At 47.9% G+C, this 18,260-nt stretch overlaps 1 protein-coding gene across 2 annotated transcripts in view; it reads left to right on the top strand.

The window, feature by feature from the left end:
- The window catches only part of CRHR2 (corticotropin releasing hormone receptor 2), a 325,322-nt gene that overhangs the window by 271,757 nt on the left and 35,305 nt on the right, over positions 1-18,260 (top strand). The window lies entirely within an intron of this gene.

Raw genomic sequence — 18,260 nt, 5'->3', positions numbered from 1 at the left:
AAATTGTCTAGCACGCTATATACATTCACCACTTACAGTATATAGCGCATTACACAATTTGTGTAAGTCGCCACATAAATTCTGTAGACATCAGTAATCTTAGGGCGTGCTACCTGACCGCATTACTGTAATGTTAACCTTCTTTAGGGCCCATTCACACTACAGCGATTTAAAAACCGCTAGCGCAATAGAAACGACATGGCAGTGATCACACTGCCGCGATTGGTGCCGATCGCAGGCATTTTGCGATTAGAACCAATTGTAAAACATGTTACCTGCAGCATTTTTGCTGCGATTCTGGAGCGATCGTGCTACAGTGCATAATAAAGCGTTGATCGCGACCGCTCCAGATTATCTCCAGATTTTTTGAGGTGCACTCTGGGAGTGACCAAGTTTATAGAACTTGCTGGGATTTGAATGTCAGCAGTCCAATCTTGAAGAGTATTCTCCATTCTACTGGTAGCCAGTGCAGTGAGCGAAGGATCGGTGTAATGTGACAGTGGCGAGGCTGGTTTGTTAGCAATCTGGCAGCAGCATTCTGCACTAATTGCAGGCGACACAGGTCCTTTTTAGGGAGGCCAGCATAAAGGGCATTGCAGTCCAACCGTGATGTGATGAAGGCGTGGACTAGGGTTGGAAGATCCTCTGGGGGAATCAGATGTTTAATTTTGCAATGTTCTTCAGATGAAAGAAAGAAGATTTAACTACAGATGAAATTTGGTTTCTGAAACTCAATTCCCCATCGATTAGTACTCCAAGGCTGCGCACAAGGTTGGAGCTGTTTATGTCTTGTACTTGTACTACTCCCCTCTAGTTACGCCCCTGCCCCCTTCATAATGTCATCCTTCTGAATGGACTGCAGGGTTTCTCTCTGCCAGCTTCCTGAGTCTTAATGCCACCCACAGGCCCGGATTTACATCACAGGAGCCTATAGGCACAGATGTCCTCCATGAACCTACAAACCCCCACTGAAGCGCACAGCAAGTGTGCTGGCTGGCCCAGCAGTCACTTCTGCCTGACTTCCCTTGCTCGTCATAGATAGCTACGAGCAAGGGAAGACATAGCAGACACTACTGCAGCCAAATAGATCAGCAGGGCTGCCAGGCAACTGGTATTGTTTAAAAGTAAACAACCAGGGCAGCCTCCATATCACTCTCACTTTAAGTAGCTAGAGGTCCCCCTGGCTGAAGGGAGATCTGGTCAGTAGAATGCCGATAGCAGGGTGAGTAACCTCTCATTTTTCATCAGTACTCTGCATAAGGGAGAAGGGCAGAGGTGCTCGGGGAGGGGAGTGAGCCGCCCTTCTATCATCAGGCGCCTGTAGGCATGTGCCTACAGTGCCTTATGGTAAATCCGGCCCTGGCCACCCACATTCTGCAGGCCATGACTCTGTCCCATAAAGAACTACAGCAGGAAGGTTAAATGGTAAGCTAGCCCCTCCCACAACACCCTAGGCTCCATGGGAAATCACTCAACCCCTGGCACTAAAGTCACGCCCCCTCCATAGTACAGAACAGAAGGGAGATTTTAGTGCTGGCAATAGCCCCTTAAAGGGATACTTAAGTCATCCCAAAAAAATGACATGTACTCACCTGGGGCTTCCAATAGCCCCCTGCAGCTGTCCGGTGCCCTCGCCGTCTCCCTTCGATCCTCCTGTCTCCGCCAGCAGCCACTTCCGGTTTCGGCGACAGGAGCTGACAGGCTGGGAACGCGAGTGATTCTTCGCGTTCCTGGCCACAATAGCGTCCTGTATGCTGCTATAGCATATATCATATACCATATAGCAGCATACTGGGCGCTATTGCGGCCGGGAGCGTGAAGAATCACTCGCGTCCCCAGCCTGTCAGCTCCTGTCACCGAAACAGGAAGTGGCTGCCGGCGGGGCCAGGAGGATCGGAGGGAGACGGCGAGGGTACCGGACAGCTGCAAGGGGCTAATGGAAGCCGCAGGTGAGTAAAACTCTTTTTTTTTTTTTGGATGACTTAAGTGACCCTTTAAATTAGAGTCAAGTCACAGAGTAGGTAGATAATAAACCATGCAACCTTCCAGTAGAGCGAAGGGCTGGCATAAGTACCACATGAAACACCCTCCCCCCTTCCTGATAAGAGTGAAGGGATAGGGTAACCTTCCGCCCGCTAGTAGGATGAGGGAATGTAGGTGGTTGATGCTCCATTCTACCATCTAGCAGAGTGAAGGGATGGTGTAAGTACCACATGATCCCCCCCCCCCCCCCCCCATATAAGTGTAAAAGTACATGGTAGGTAGCTCAGGTAAGTACCACATGAACCCCCCCTCCCCCCATAAGAGTAAAAGGAAAGGGTAACCACCCCCTTTAGTATGGTGAAGGAATGTGGTAGGTGGTTGATGCTCCATTCTGCCCTCCAATAAGGTGAAGGGATGATGTAAGTTCCCCATAAACCATCCCCCTTCCACTGGGGTGAAGGGAAAAGAGCAGAACATACTGTATGTATTTATGCAAAGAATGGCCACTGGAAATGTTCGAACACAATCATTTCAGATGACCATTATTGCAAGTGGGTGGGGTCATGTGATCTGCTTTTACAGGGAAAGACTGGCTGGTGCCCCGCCTCTCTCCTTCCTACTTCCTGTAGGTGTTGTTTGGATAAGGGGAGGAGTTTGGGCAGCCCATAACCTTGCTGTTCTCTCAGCCAAGTAGCGTCCATCTCTTACCTTAAGAGTTGAAACATGATTGGGTTGGAAAAAAAGTAATTTATTGGAAAAAACACTAGACAATGCGTTTTATGGACATCAAGCCACTTCTTCGGGTCACTGTCTTAAAGAGACTCTGTAACAAATTTTTCAGCCTTAGTTCTTCTATCCTATAAGTTCCTATGCCTGTTCTAATGTGCTCTGGCTTACTGCAGCCTTTCCTAATTGCACTGTCTCTGTAATAAATCTTATCTCCTTTCCTCTGTCGTGTCTGTCGGGCTAAGGCTTGAATGTGTGGAATGTGCAGGGCTGCTTGTGATTGGATAGAAGCGATACACACCCTCTGCAGGCCCCCTGCACACTCTGTATGACTCACACACTCTGTTTATGTGAGCCTATCACAAGCTGGTTAGTTTGTTTGTAAACACTGCCTAAAACTGGTAATTACAAGCCAGGATTGCAGCAGAGAGTGGCAGAAACAGCACAGAGGGGCCCAGGAGAACATAAAGAATAGAATGGTATGCTTTTTAGTGTAAGAATATTAGAGTACAGATTCTCTTTAAGGTAAGTAATAATTTAAGGTCACATGCTTCACTGATCTGAAGAAACTGTTTCAACGGGTTATCTGGTGTTTTTAATAATACATTTCTTAACTGCTTTCGGAGCACAGTGATTGAAATCTATGCCCTGTTTTGGTGGGCTCCTGGCTGGCAGGGCATAGATTTCAATCCCCGTCCGCAGTGCACATCCGCCATTTCCGTTGCTCCCCGCCAATTGCTCCCCTCAAACCCGACGTTTCTCGCCGCAGCTCAAAGACTCTGCCTGTTTCTATGAGGGCAGAGCTATGTGAGCCGGTCAGGAGCCGATATCATTGGCTCCTGGCCATGTCTATCAATGTAAGCTGCTCCCATTGGCTTACATTGATAGACACGGTCAGAAGCCAATGAAAGCTTTCATAGAGACGGCAGAGTCTATGTCCTGAGGATCCCGGCGTGCGGCGATAACGGTGGGCCTGTGAGGCGATTTGTCGGGATCCCGTCGGTATTGTACCAGCGGCCTCTGGTCCTTAAGGGGGCAGAGACCGCTGATACTTACCGTATATACTCGCATACAAGCCGACTTTTTGACCCCAAAAAGGGGGCCAAAAGTTGGGGGGTCGGCTTGTATGCGAGTCTTGGGTGGTCTTGGGTGGTGGTGATCGGCGGCGCCCCCCGCCCGCCCGCTCCCTCCCTCCCTCCGCGGCCGCCGCTGCTATTACCTGTTCAGCCGCCGTTACCAGGGGAACCGCTCTCTCCTGCCTCGTCACAGCAGCAGCGCCGGGCGCGCTGCTGTGATACACGAATACGCGTGATGGAGACATGGAGAGCAGAGCGAGAGGGGCACCCGGAGTAGAGGAAGCGGCCGCCGGCTGAACAGGTAATAGCAGCAGCGGCGGCCGCGGAGGGGGCGGGGGGATCGCTATACTGAGCACTATACTGGCTATACTGAGTACAATGCTAGCTAAACTAGGGCACTTTACTAGCTATACTGAGCACTATACTAGCTATACTGAGCACTATACTAGCTAAACTGGGGCACTATACTAGCTAAACTGGGGCACTATACTAGCTAAACTGGGGCACTATACTAGCTATAATGGGGCACTATACTAGCTATAATGGGGCACTTTACTAGCTATACTACTGAGCAGTGAGCACTATACTAGCAATACTGAGCACTATACTAGCTATACTGAGCACTATACTAGCTATACTGAGCACTATACTAGCTATACTGGGCACTATACTAGCTATACTGAGCACTATACTAGCTAAACTGGGGCACTATACTAGCTATACTGAGCATTATACTAGCTATACTGAGCACTATACTAGCAATACTGGGCACTATACTAGCGATACTGGGCACTATACTGGCTATACTGAGCACTATACTAGCTAAACTGGGGCACTATACTAGCTATACTGAGCATTATACTAGCTATACTGAGCACTATACTAGCAATACTGGGCACTATACTAGCGATACTGGGCACTATACTGGCTATACTGAGCACTATACTAGCTAAACTGGGGCACTATACTAGCTAAACTGGGGCACTTTACTAGCTATACTGAGCACTATACTAGCGATACTGGGCACTATACTAGCGATACTGGGCACTATACTGGCTATACTGAGCACTATACTAGCTATACTGGGCACTATACTAGCTATACTGGGGCACTACCTACCCATACTGGGCACTTTACTAGCTATACTGGGACAAACTCTGGGAATAAGGCGGCCAGCATTTCCTACCCCCGGCTTATATGGGGGTCAATCATTTTTCCCTGTTTTTTCAGGGAAAAGTTGGGGGGTTGACTTATATGCGGGTCGGCTTATATGCGAGTATATACGGTAAGTGGTTCATTTATCCACGTCATGTGTCATCTCTTAAAGTAAGTTCCTCCTGCCTTTTAAACTGTTTCAAGCATTTTATAATTTTTTGGAAAAGTCCAGAAGGTCCACACACTCAATAAAGGTTCAATTGATGTTTATTTACATAATATACCAGATGTGCATTTACAAACCAACGACCTTTTTGGGTCCTCAGCAGGTCACCTTTGTTAAGGTATTAAGCATTCTGCATTCTGCTTGATACTTTGACAAAGGGAACCCATTGTGGCCCTGAAACATTGATTTACCCTTAGTTGAGTGTGCAGACCTGGACTTTCCTATTTGCGTACACATCAGTCCAGCACCCTAGACCAGTGTGCGCCTTTATCTGCTATTATACTTTTTTGGGTTGCCTCCTTCCTTCCCAACACAACCGTGTGCCCAAGTTTTTGGGGCTGGGGGGTAGGGAATTTTTACTCTCCTTCTAACAGAGTTATTTAGTCCAGAATGTGACTTGTCTGTGACCGTACCGGGCAGAGCGACAGGAGGTTCATCATTTGGGGAACTGATCTCTTAACATCCTTTTTCATCAAAGTGAAGAGGATTGTGCCCGGCGTACCAGCTGCGCCTCGTAGCACCGGCTCGGAGACACATCATTGGATTCACGACCCGTGGCATGTTCGGCGTACAGCCGCGGAGATCTCAGGCGCTTGGCAGCTGGCGGAGGAAGCGTGGAACACAATGAAAACTTTGCTGATGGTGTTTAATGGCCACAGTGAATTCCTCCATCTGTGTAATCCGTCCAATAAACCTCACGATGAGCATGGCGGGGCAACTGGCGAGATGGTGCCATATGGTGCACCCGAGACACTCGAGATTACGGCTGCTAATCACTTGGAACGAAACAGAATCAAGCTGTGAAAATAGGAGAGGGAGGCGGCGAGGCTGATAGAGGGGGCGCTCTTACGACTTTCCGGGATGTCACGGCTTGGCGGCTTCTACAAGAGAGGTGACAGCTGTGTGATGTCTGCACCTGCGGAGAGATATTGGGGCTGATTCACTAAAGAACCTTATGCTGGGAATACACGGTTCGTTTCGGCCGTGCGTTTCTCCTCTCGATCGTTTTTGCTGCTCGATTCTGCAGTCGTTTCTCTTATCTTCCACTCGTTTTTCTTATCTTTTTCCATTCACTTCTATCAGAAATCGACCGGCGAAAGAATCGAAAGGGAGATCGGACATGTCAGAAATTATCCATCAAACCATCTAATCACCTAAAAAACGAACCGTGTATTCCCAGCATTAATCTTAACCTGCCTGGCATTCTATTAAGATCGCCAGGCTGGCGACCGGACGTTTTTTTTTTTATTAAAAAAACTATTTCATGCAGCCAACTGAAAGTTGGCTGCATGAAAGCCCACTAGAGGGCGCTCCTAATCCGCACTTCTGATCGCCTCCGGCGATCAGAAGTAACAAGAAGGGCCTCGGGCGGCTGGGGGGACCCTCTTTCGCCGCTGCACACGGCGCATCGCCGCTGCACACGGCACATCGCCGTGCTGCGGCGGCGATCAGGTAGCACACGCGGCTGGCAAAGTGCCGGCTGCGTGTGCTTCTTTTTATTTCGTTTAAATCGGCCCAGCAGGGCCTGCGCGGCACCCTCCACGAGCTCAGCTCGTCCAGAACGCTCAGCAGGTTAAAGAGGAACTCCAGCCTAAACAAACATACTGTCATTAATTAATCTGAACATTTGTATAGCGCTTTTCTCCTGTCTGACTCAAAGTGGTCAAGAGCTGCAGCCACTGGGACACACTCAAGAGGCCACCCTTCAGTGTTAGGGAGTCTTGCCTTAAGGCTCATACACACATCAGACTATAGTCTTTGGAAAATGAAAGATCACAGACCAATCTTACCACCCTTCATGTAGTATGAGAGCCACACCTACACAGTCTTTTCTATGGAGCTGAACTCCACATCAGAAAAAAATCTTTGCAAGATGCTGCACACACAGATGCTGTACAGACACAAAAGATCAGTATCTGCAAAAGATCTGTTCCTGCCAAAAATCCATTCCTGAAAATTGCAATGATAGTCTATAAGATCTGCAGATCATCATACATACATGATCAGGGCCGGCCCTAGACTTTTTGCCGCCTGAGGCAAATTTAGAAAAAAAAATTCTGATGGGGAGTTCAGCTCCATAGAAAAGACTGTGAAGGTATGGCTCTCATACTACATGGAAGGGGGTAAAATTGGTCTGTGGTCTTTCATTTTCCAAAGACTATAGTCTGATGTGTGTATGCACCTTTAAACTCCTTACTGAATAGGTACTGACCCTAGCCAGGATTCAAACCCTGGTCTACCATGTCAAAGGCAGAGCCCTTAACCAGTACTCTATTCAGCCACTGGTAAGTTACATTGGTTATCTAAATTAAAATAGATAGGTAATATAATCTCTTACCCACCCTGTTTTAAAAGAACAGTCAAATGTTTGTGATTTCATGGGGGCAGCCATCTTTTTGGTTGAAAGAAGGTGACAGGGAGCATGAGACACAGTTCCAACTGTCCTGTGTCCTGATCACACCTCCCAGTTGCTAGGCAACAAGAACAACATCAGAACATCAGAAATTCCATCATGCTTTGCACAGCATCAGGGGAAAAATGCCTGGGAAGATTTCTTTGATGGGGCGCAGCTTAGCTTCTACGCCGCTAAAAATGAGACTTGGGAATGATGCTGTCAAACTGTTAAAGAAACACCAAGCCTTTTCAGTGCTGCTGAGTAGATTTTTAGTCTGGAGGTTCACTTTAACATGTGCAGATAGCGCACGTTAAGATTTCCAGCATTTGGCGACATACGCAAATTGTCTAGCACGCTATATACATTCACCACTTACAGTATATAGCGCATTACACAATTTGTGTAAGTCGCCACATAAATTCTGTAGACATCAGTAATCTTAGGGCGTGCTACCTGACCGCATTACTGTAATGTTAACCTTCTTTAGGGCCCATTCACACTACAGCGATTTAAAAACCGCTAGCGCAATAGAAACGACATGGCAGTGATCACACTGCCGCGATTGGTGCCGATCGCAGGCATTTTGCGATTAGAACCAATTGTAAAACATGTTACCTGCAGCATTTTTGCTGCGATTCTGGAGCGATCGTGCTACAGTGCATAATAAAGCGTTGATCGCGACCGCTCTGAATCGCAGAAGTGTCCAGTGATTTTAGCACACTTTGGGCTCGATTCTCTAAAGCATAATAACCGCTATCACAGCAGTTATCACGCGACCTGCCGCTCGCAAAGGTTTTCACGTGAACAGCGTTACTTTGCGTGATAAGCGATGTTTGCGGGGTTTGCGATACCTTTGAAAACCTTTGCGCGCGGCAGATCACGTGATAACTGCTGTAATAGCAGTTATTACGCTTTAGACAACCAAGCCCTAATTGCGGTAACATAACCCGTTCAAAATGGTAGCGCTAACGGCTACTGTTCTGCGATTTCAGGTGTGAATGGGCCCTTAGTGAATGAACCCCCTGGGACCTTATTTAATTCACTTTTTCTCCTGGGTGATGTTTAACACCTTATCAATAAAATGCCCTTTAAGCCACCGGCAAGCAAGAAAATACTCCGAATAATGTAGACGGTACTTTTTTCAATTGCAAAATGTAAAAAAAGTTATTTTAAACAGAAGACGAAAAATTATCTCCAGGGAGAAAACTTCGGAGAAAATGTAAAATGAATAAGGGCCATGAGACAACCCTTCCCCCCCCCCTCCCCATTTAGGAAGCCAGAGAGGCCCCCCCCCCCATGTTTAGGTAGCCAGTGACCCCCCCCCCCCCCCCTCCTGTGGGTCACCAGAAAATGACAGGGGGGCCCATGCTGAGTACACACTACTGTGTCCCCTTCTGCCATTGCCCCCCAAGCGTTATCCTGTTGTAACGGCTGGCAAGCCGTATTAGTATGATAAACACGACAGTGACCTCTCTATGCCCCTATGGAGGTTGGAGGAGTAGATGCTTAGAATGCCCCACAATAGTATGTACGTTTTATTAGTAGCAAGTGTAAAACTGGAGAGTATTCTGTGCGAATAAAGCCCTTTTCCAAATACTCCTTAACCACTTGGCGACCACAGTGCGACCCCCCCCCCCCCATAACAACCAGGTTCTTTCTAGCTGCACTGGGCTGTGCAGGCTTTTCAGCCTCCTGCACAGCCCAGCTATGGAGCCCAGCGACTGGACTCACCTCCTTTTTTTGCCCCTAAGGGGACATGCCGCCGGGGGGGTCTGATTGCTGCGGCAGTTTTTTTTTTTTTCTTCAGCCTCATCGAGGCTCTCCCTCCCTCCCTCCCCTTCCCTCCTCCCTCCCCTTCCCTCCTCCCCTCCGTGCTCTGAATGGAACAGGACAGCGATCTGTCCTTTTCCGCCTTTCATAGGCATCAGCCTATGAGAGGACAGCGCTCCCCGGCCAATCAGAGGCCGGGGATCGCAGATCTCGTACAGCGCTGCCGGGGACCGCAGCTCTGAACAGTTGTAAACAGAGGGGATTTCTTTCCCCTTTCGTTTACAAACAGCCTGCTAGCCACGATCGGCGGCTAGCAGGCTAATCACGGAACGGAGTTCCGTGAAGTGGCAGGGAACGATTGTGCATGCACGCGGCAGTTCCCTGGGAAACTGCAGCCCGGGGACTTGACGCCAATCGGCTTTAGGCGGTCCGGGGGCTGCCGCCGCGGCCACGCCCATCAGCATTAGGCGGTCCCCAGGTAGGTACCCGGCAACAGCTCAATAGGACAGTCGTAAGGGCGATGTGCAGGTAACTCATCAGCTGCGCAAGGGGAGAAGACATCAGAAAAAGAACTGTAGGTCTCAGTGTCAGGGTGGAAAGACAATTCGTGTGACAGAACCATGACCATTTGACAAGTTAGCCTTACTGCCAATCTAGTATGGGGTTGTGTTTTTTCAACCATGGTAACCCTAAAACCAATGGAGTGGATGGCATACTCAAAAGGAAGAAGCTAATTTGCTCAGAATGCAGTGCCCCAAGTTTGAGGTGTAATTCTGGGGTTATCGACACAGGTTGACCTAATTGCAGTGGGGAGTCATCTATGCCGGTGACCTCAATCTGACTCTCCAAAGGCAGTGCCGGAATATTTAACCGTCTGGCCAATGAGAGGTCCAGAAAATGCCCTGCTGCCCCACTATCGACAAAAGCCTGCCCAGTCAATCCCTTTTCCTGCCTGTCAATACAAAAAGTTAGTAAAAAACGTTGCATTTTTGAAGGAATAACCTGCCTGCCTAGGTGAACTCCCTCTAATCCCCCTAGGCACTGAAGTTTCCCGACTACTTCTCGGGACAATTACGAACCAGATGACCCGCCCCTCCACAATATAGGCAGAGACTCGGGGATCGTCGTGCCTTTTCAGCAACTGTCAATTTGGATGACCCAATTTACATGGGTTCTTCTGCTGATGCTAAAGGAGTCGCCACTGGAATAGCTGCAGGGACAGTATTCCCAGTTACAGAGCGTTCCTGACGCCTCTGTCGCAAACGACGATCCACCCCGATAGCCAGAATTATGGCCTCATCAAGGGACACCGGTGGAGGGTAGCTAGTCAAATGATCTTTAACAGATTCTGACAGACCAAATATGAACTGGTCTAGTAAGGCTGGATCGTTCCAGCGAGAGTCTACCAAACATCGTCTAAATTCTGCGGCATATACCTCCGCAGTGTTTCTACCCTGTCTTAGACCCCTAAGCTTATGCGAGACTGTAGAGGTGATGTCAGGGTCAGAATACAAAATGCTCATGGCCTTGCATAACTCCTCAACAGAGGAAAGGGCTGGATGCCCTTGTGGAAGGCTAAACGCCCACGCCTGTGGATCTCCCTGAAGTAGAGATATCACTAACGCTACTCTCTGGATCTCTGAGCCTGATGCTTTTGGTCTCACAAAAAAGTACATTAACACCACTTAACGACCGCCTAACGCCGATAGGCGGCGACAGGTCGTAAGTGGTTTCCCATGGAAACGGCTGCTCGTTTGAGCGGCATTTCCATGTCAGTTCACGGAGGGTGTTTCCGTGAACAGCCTGCGAGCCTCCGATCGCGGCTCGCAGGCTAAATGTAAACATGCGGGGAATAAATTCCCTGTGTTTACATCATACGGCGCTGCTGTGCAGCAGCGCCTTAAAACAGATCGGCGATCCCCGGCCTCTGATTGGCCGGGGATCGCCAGCATCTGATAGCCTATCAGAGGCGGCGCAGGACGGATCGCCGACCTGTGCCGCCCATAGGAAGGAGGGGAGGGAGGGAAAGGGAGCGAGGCTGGGAATCGCTGCAGAGGGGGGCTTTGAGAACCCCCCCCCCCCCCCCGCTAACCACAAATAGCCGGCGGCGATCAGACCTCCTCCCCCCCCCCCCGCAGGAAATCCCCCTAGTGGGGAAAAAAGGGGGAAAGTCTGGTCGCCCTGACTGCCACACGATCTGTGCTGTGGGCTGGAGAGCCCACGAAGCACAGATGTGAGGAAACAAGCCCGGTCCTTAAGTGGTTAAGCAAGAGTTCTTAAAATCGCTAAATGCCCTACGATCCCTTGAAAACTTCTCTGGGAGGGGAAGTTTTGGTTCAGTCACTGGAGACACAGGAGGAGGTACAGTAGGCTCCAATAGAGGTATTGGTGGAGCATCGCCCCCCCGGTTCAATGTTAGGAGCAGCAACTGCCGCCTGAGCTTGATTCTGTGCTTGAACAAGTGGGGTAACCATTTCAGCAAGGCCTTTCACAGCCTCTGTCCGGCTATCAATCTAACGCTGCAGTTCTTCCATATATTAATTGTTTTTGCCTGTTATAATGTAACGGCTGGTAGGCTGTATTAGTATGGTAAACACGACAGTGACCTCTATGCCCCTATGGAGGTTGGAGGAGTAGATGCTTAGAATGCCCCACAATAGTATGTACGTTTTATTAGTAGCAAGTGTAAAACTGGAGATTGTTTTGTGCACAGTAAGAATGCTGATTGTGAGGCAGTCTGCGTACGAGCTAGGAGATACACAGTAAACAGTACAGTACTAGAAACAGGCAGCTGGTCAGTCAGAGTGTGAGCTAAATACCATATATCAGTATAGGCTTAGGGATCGAACAATCGGGTGGTCAAAGAGCAGTCCGGGTCGGTACACAATATATCAATACAGACTGAAGGATCAGGCAATCGGATTGTCAGAGTACAGGCCGGGTCGTTACACAATCTATCAATACGGGTTGAAGGTTCAGGCAATCGGATGGTAAGAGTACAGGTCAGGTTGTTACACAATAAATCAATACAGGCTGAGGGTTCAGGCAATCGGATACTCAAAGTACAGTCAAGGTCATACACAGAAAATCACAATAATGAATATAAGTAGCAGCAGAGCAACTCTCAGACGCCTAGCAAGTCTAGCTTTCGCTATAACAGGCGCGGCATCTCCAGAATCCAGATCCCTTAAAGCGGAACTGTAGATAGAAAATAAACACATTGTTTCACTTACCTGGGGTTTCCCCAAGCCCCCAGCAGCTGTCCTGTCTCGCGCCGGTCCTGCCCGAGCCTCCATTCTCCTGCCGCCGCTCCGTCCCGTACCTCGACTTGTAAGTCGAGGCCAGCGCAGCCCTGCCAAGCGTATCCTTTCTTCGCGTTCCCCTCTGCAACAGCGGGGAACGCGAAGAAAGGATACGCGTGGCCAGAGCTGCGCAGGCGCAGTGGCCCGGCGACGAAACCAAAAGTAGCTGGCGGCGGGAGAACGGAGGCTTGGGCAGGACCGGCACGGGACAGGACGGCTGCTGGGGGCTTGGGGAAGCCCCAGGTAAGTGAAACTGTGAGGATCCGTTCGGCTGCCTGCGCAGGCAGGCAGCTTTTTGACCACTGTTCAGGTCTGCATTCTGCAGGTCTCTGGAAGAGAGACCTTTTGTCAGTTTTGCAGCTTGCTGCTGCTGAGGAATTTGCATATGTTGGTCATGCAAATTTCCTAGCCACATCCTCTGTAGGTTTGTACTATAAATACCATGTGATATCACAGACCTGGGCTGGTCATAAGGGTTTGTCCTGTGAAACACTCCTGGAGTGTCAGCCTTGCTCATTGTTTGAAGATTAGCCTAGAGTAATTCCTGGGACTGCACTAGGCAGGTTCCCTAGTGCAGTTAGGATTGAATATCTGTTTTGTTTGTCTGTTGCGATTGTCCTGTCCCAGCGGTGGTCGACAGGAAGTCGTTCTGATCTTTGTTCTTGGAGTATAGCTGGAGCAGTGGTTGCTACTAGCTATCTCATCTGATCTGTCTTGTCTGCTACGAACGCTTGCTGGAGGCTCGGTGAGGTAACCGTTAAGCAAGCGCTCGCGTCCTCTGTTTCATGTTTGTCTGTCGGTGGTTAGTTAGGCGTGCTTGTCTCTGTTGTGCTTAACACGCGGAGACCGCACAGAAAACGCATTCGCTGTTGCGAGTGAGTGCGGTGTTCGCGTTTAGTTAGCGTCTGTTATTTTCCTTATCTTCTCATTGTATTATTTGCTGTGCCTTTGCTACTCTCGTGCTCTGCCTTGCTGTAGCCTTGTGTCACCTCTGGCAATCACCTCTCTCGCGATTGCGTTCCTACTTCATATCTGCTGTTGTGTATGCACTGTCGCGGGTTGGCGACTAGATTGGTGCACACACATACCCTCTGTCGCATTGCTCTCTCTCTTTCAGGGCTATCTTGCCCTGCGTTTCTTCCCTTCGTACAATTCCTGTCTGGCGTCTGTGGCAGGGCAGAGGATCTGTTCCTCTGCACTCCACAGCTCCACCTGCCGACAGGAATTTCCCTCTACAGGTGCATTGCACCTTTTGCTGGGTTCCCTCAAATTATACGCTTGTGGAGGATTTCCGCAGTGTCAGCGCACGCCTTGTGCGCTGATCACGGAGAGAGTTCCACAATCGTTACAGAAACAATGTGTTTATTTTCTATCTACAGTTCCGCTTTAAGAAGCCTGGATGACGTCACTTCTGGGACGCGCGCTGCCTGTTAGCATAGAGCGGACGCGTATTACCCATGCGCCGCTTGAGATGCACGCGCCTGTGCCGATCCCCGGAAGAGGAGACCGTGGAGCGCAAGCCGGAAGGACAAGAGACATCGCGGGCACACGGATCAGGTAGTACCGTTACACCCGTCCACCTATAAAAATGGGCATGTGGCCTTCAACTAGCCAAGATGATGCAGCACTCCAGATCTCTCAGCGACTGTCCTCCTGAGCCAAGAACACTCCAGCATGTACGAAGCTTTAGACTTCACTGCAGCACTTTTTTGGGGGTCCAGTGTAGAGCACCCCTCAAACTAAACACTATTGCATTACCCATTTATAGCTGCTCCCACTTCCCAGACTGCACATTAATCATAATAAGGTTGGAGTCACAGTCAAGAAATTTCAATTCGTCAACTTCACATTAACTCCGGCTGCGCTCCCACTGAATACACATCATTATTTTCGCCGGAGGAGAGGAGAATGGCGCTCCGCACATGTTCTGGATCCCTGACAAGTCCCGTTAAGTTATCTCGCTCCGCCATCCAAGTTATAAATCAGAGTCATTTTCTGCAAAGTGACGGATAATTACATCCAATTAGTTGTATGAGAACAGGAGTGAAATGTATGGGTCTAGACATCTGTGCTTCCAAAATACATCCAAAATGAAAGGGTCACGCCAACCGAAAACAGCTCTTTATTTTTGGCACGTGCTGAGCAGTGATGCTCAGATACCCCAATCACGTATTCCAGTGATCATAAATTCGACTCCGCCCATTTACGAATTGACTCATGATCACGAATAAAAAAACAGATATCTGACTCGAGTGCGGTTTTGAATCGAATAACCGCATGTAATCACAAATCACAAGTCGATATTCATGATTAAACACCCGCCGACTTTAACGGTTAATGGCAAAGCCCCCTTACATGCTAGAAACACCAAATTTGCCAGATATGTTAAGAAGAACAGTGGGACGAAGAGGAAAACATATTTTTCAAAAATACCTTTTAGAAAACTCGCCAAACCCTGCCAACTTTAGTGGTTAATGGCAAAGCCCCCTTACATGCTAGAAACACCAAATGTCCTTGATTAGAGGAACTCCAGTGAACATTTTACTGTTGGCAGGTGATGTAGCTGCTGCATGGTTTTTGACAGTTGGAAACAGCTATTTCCCACAAAAGTTCGAACTTTTCTTGTGGGAGGGGTTACTTGTGGGAGGGGTTTCACCACAATATCAGTCATACAGCACCCCTGATGGTCTGTTTGTGAAAAGGAATAGATTTCTCATGTAAAAGGGGGTATCAGCTACTGATTGGGATAAAGTTTAATTTTGGGTCGGAGTTTCTCTTTAAGAAGAACAGTAGGAATAAGATGAAAATGTTTTTTTTCAAAAAGACCATATCGTTTTTGAGAAAATCGATTTTGAAGTTTTAAAGGAAAAAAATATACATTGCAGTAAATACATTGACTGTCATTTAACCACTTAAGTACCAGCGGTCTCTGCCCCCTTAAGGACCAGAGACCACAGGTACAATACCGACGGAATCTCAACGAATCGCCGCACATACCCGCCGCAACCGCTGTCACCGTCACACGCCGGTATCCTCCTGACATCCACTCTGCCGTCTCTGATCCGGTCAGGAGCCGCTTTCATTGGCTCCTGACCGTGTCTATCAATGTAAGCCAGTGGGAGTGGCTTACATTGATAGACACGGCCTGGAGCCAATGAAAGCGGCTCCTGACCGGCTCACATGGCTCTGCCGTCATAGAGACAGGAAGAGCGAGTGAGCTGCGACGAGAGACGGCGGCTTTAAGCGGTGAGATCGGTGGGGAGTGACGGAAACGGCAGATGCGTGCAGCGGCGGCTGATTGAAATCTACGCCTTGCCAGCCAGGTAACCACCAAAACAGGGTGTAGATTTCAATCACCGTGGTCCTAAAGTAGTTAAAATCAATTATCTCGAAAACTATAAGGTCTTTTTGAAAAAAAAAGGTCCTCTTGTTCTTTTTAACATATTTGGCAAATTTGGTGTTTCTAGAATGTAAGGGGGCTTTGCTTTTAGCCGCTAAAGTCAGCGTGTTTTTAACCAGCTCGTCCAGATAGGTGCTGCTGCCGCCGGCTGGTGCGCGCGATCGGGCGCGCCCCCGCGTGCGCTCCCGCCGCTAGCCCCCCGATCAGTGAATGGGAATATAATTCCCATTCACCGATCTAACTTCCCCGCAGAAATACCGACGCTTTCTATCCAGAGAGCGCGGTATTTCTGCCCCCAGGAAACTTCTCCCCAGCATTTTAGTTCCTGGATGCGAGATCGTTCGCATACAGGACTTTTTTCACTGTGGCCATCTTGTGGCCAAATAGTAAACTGCACCCACATACATTTTTAATAAAAAAAAAATATTATTTTACATTTAAAATGAGCAATTTCCCTCCCACACCAAAAATTACCCACATACATTTTCTTAATAAAAAAAAAAATACAATTAAAAAAAAACAAAAACAACATAAATAGTTACACAAGGGTCTGAACTTTTTAAATATGCATGTCAAGAGAATATGTTATTATATTATTTAAAATGGTTAGCTTATAAATAGTGATGGATGCAAATTGAAAAAATGCACCTTTATTTCTAAATAAAATATCGGCGCCATAAATTGCGATAGGGGCATCGTTTAAACGGTGTAATAACCGGGACAGATGGGCAAATAAAATACATGAGTTTTAATTACGGTAGCGTATATTAATTTCAAACTATAATGGTCAAAAACTGAGAAATAATGATTTTTTTAAATTTCTTTCTTAATCTTTCTGTTAAAATAGATTTAGAAAAAAATAATTCTTAGCAAAATGTACTACCCAAAGAAAGCCTAATTAGTGGCGGAAAAAACAAGATATAGATCAATTCATTGTGATGAGTAGCAATAAAGTTATAGGCGAATGAATGGGAGGTGAACGTTGCTCGGATGCATGAGATTTTCGGCACTGCGGCGCTGAATGGCGCTTTGAGTCCGCAAGGAGAAAAGCGCAATGTAAATGTTATTTGTCTTGTCTTGTCTTGAACCGGTTAATCACGAATACCGAGTAGTGATCACGAGTCGGGTAATGAGTGCAATCACGAGTGCATTTGTGATCAACATTCGTGATTGAGAGCCGATCACTAATGCCGATTACGACCTCGTGATCGCATAAAAATGGCTCATGATCACGAGCTCGAGATGAGCACCACTGGACTGCTGTGTAATAGATTGATCCCCTGCTTTTTTATTTGTTGTGAACTGAGGGGAAAAAAATCTAAGAATGGTCATTTGGAAAGATATGTAAGTGGTAGAATGGACTTCCTACTTCTTTATTTTATTTCCATGCTAGTAGGACTCATCAGGTATAAATGAGCCCATCCTCTACTTCATGCTCCATCCTCTACCCCCCCCTGCTCCCAATGCCTTACCCTAACCTAACCCCTCACCACTACTATTACCTAATCCTCCTAGCCGACCCCCTCCCATGTCTCACCTCAACTCCCAATCGCTGCCAATAACCATATGGCCAGTATACACAATAACTATCAGGCACTGCAGAACTTTAAAAAGAGAAACTCCAACCAAGAATTGAACTTTATCCCAATAAGTAGCTGATACCCCCTTTTACATGAGAAATATATTGCTTTTCACAAACAGACCATCAGGGGGCGCTGTATGACTGATTTTGTGCTGAAACCCCTCCCACAAGAAGCTCTGGGACTGCAGTACTTTTGGCAGTTTGTTACAATGTAACAAGGTTCACAGACAGGAATTAGCTGTTTACAGCTGTCTCTAACAGCCAAAACAGCTAGGAGCAGCTATATAACCTGCCCACAGTAACAATGTCACCATGTAATAAATGTCAGAATGTACATCGGGGAGAGGAAAGATTTTACAATGAGCAAACATTGACTAAATCATTTATACATAATTATGGTAAAAATGAAGCACTTTTTTTATTGCATTATTTTCACTGGAGTTCCTCTTTAAAGAGAACCCGAGGTGTGTTTAAAGAATGTCATCTGCATACAGAGGCTGGATCTGCCTATAACAGCCCAGCCTCTGTTGCTATCCCAAACCCCACTAAGGTCCCCCTGCACTCTGCAATCCCTCATAAATCACAGCCGTGCTGTGAGGCTGTGTTTACATCTGTAGTGTCAGTCTCGGCTGCTCCCCCGCCTCC

This window comes from Hyperolius riggenbachi, chromosome 5, assembly GCF_040937935.1.
Source record: "Hyperolius riggenbachi isolate aHypRig1 chromosome 5, aHypRig1.pri, whole genome shotgun sequence".
In the NCBI taxonomy this organism is placed as follows: domain Eukaryota; kingdom Metazoa; phylum Chordata; class Amphibia; order Anura; family Hyperoliidae; genus Hyperolius; species Hyperolius riggenbachi.
The sequence above is the reverse complement of the archived record's forward strand: the minus strand, read 5'-3'. Positions and strand labels throughout refer to the sequence as shown.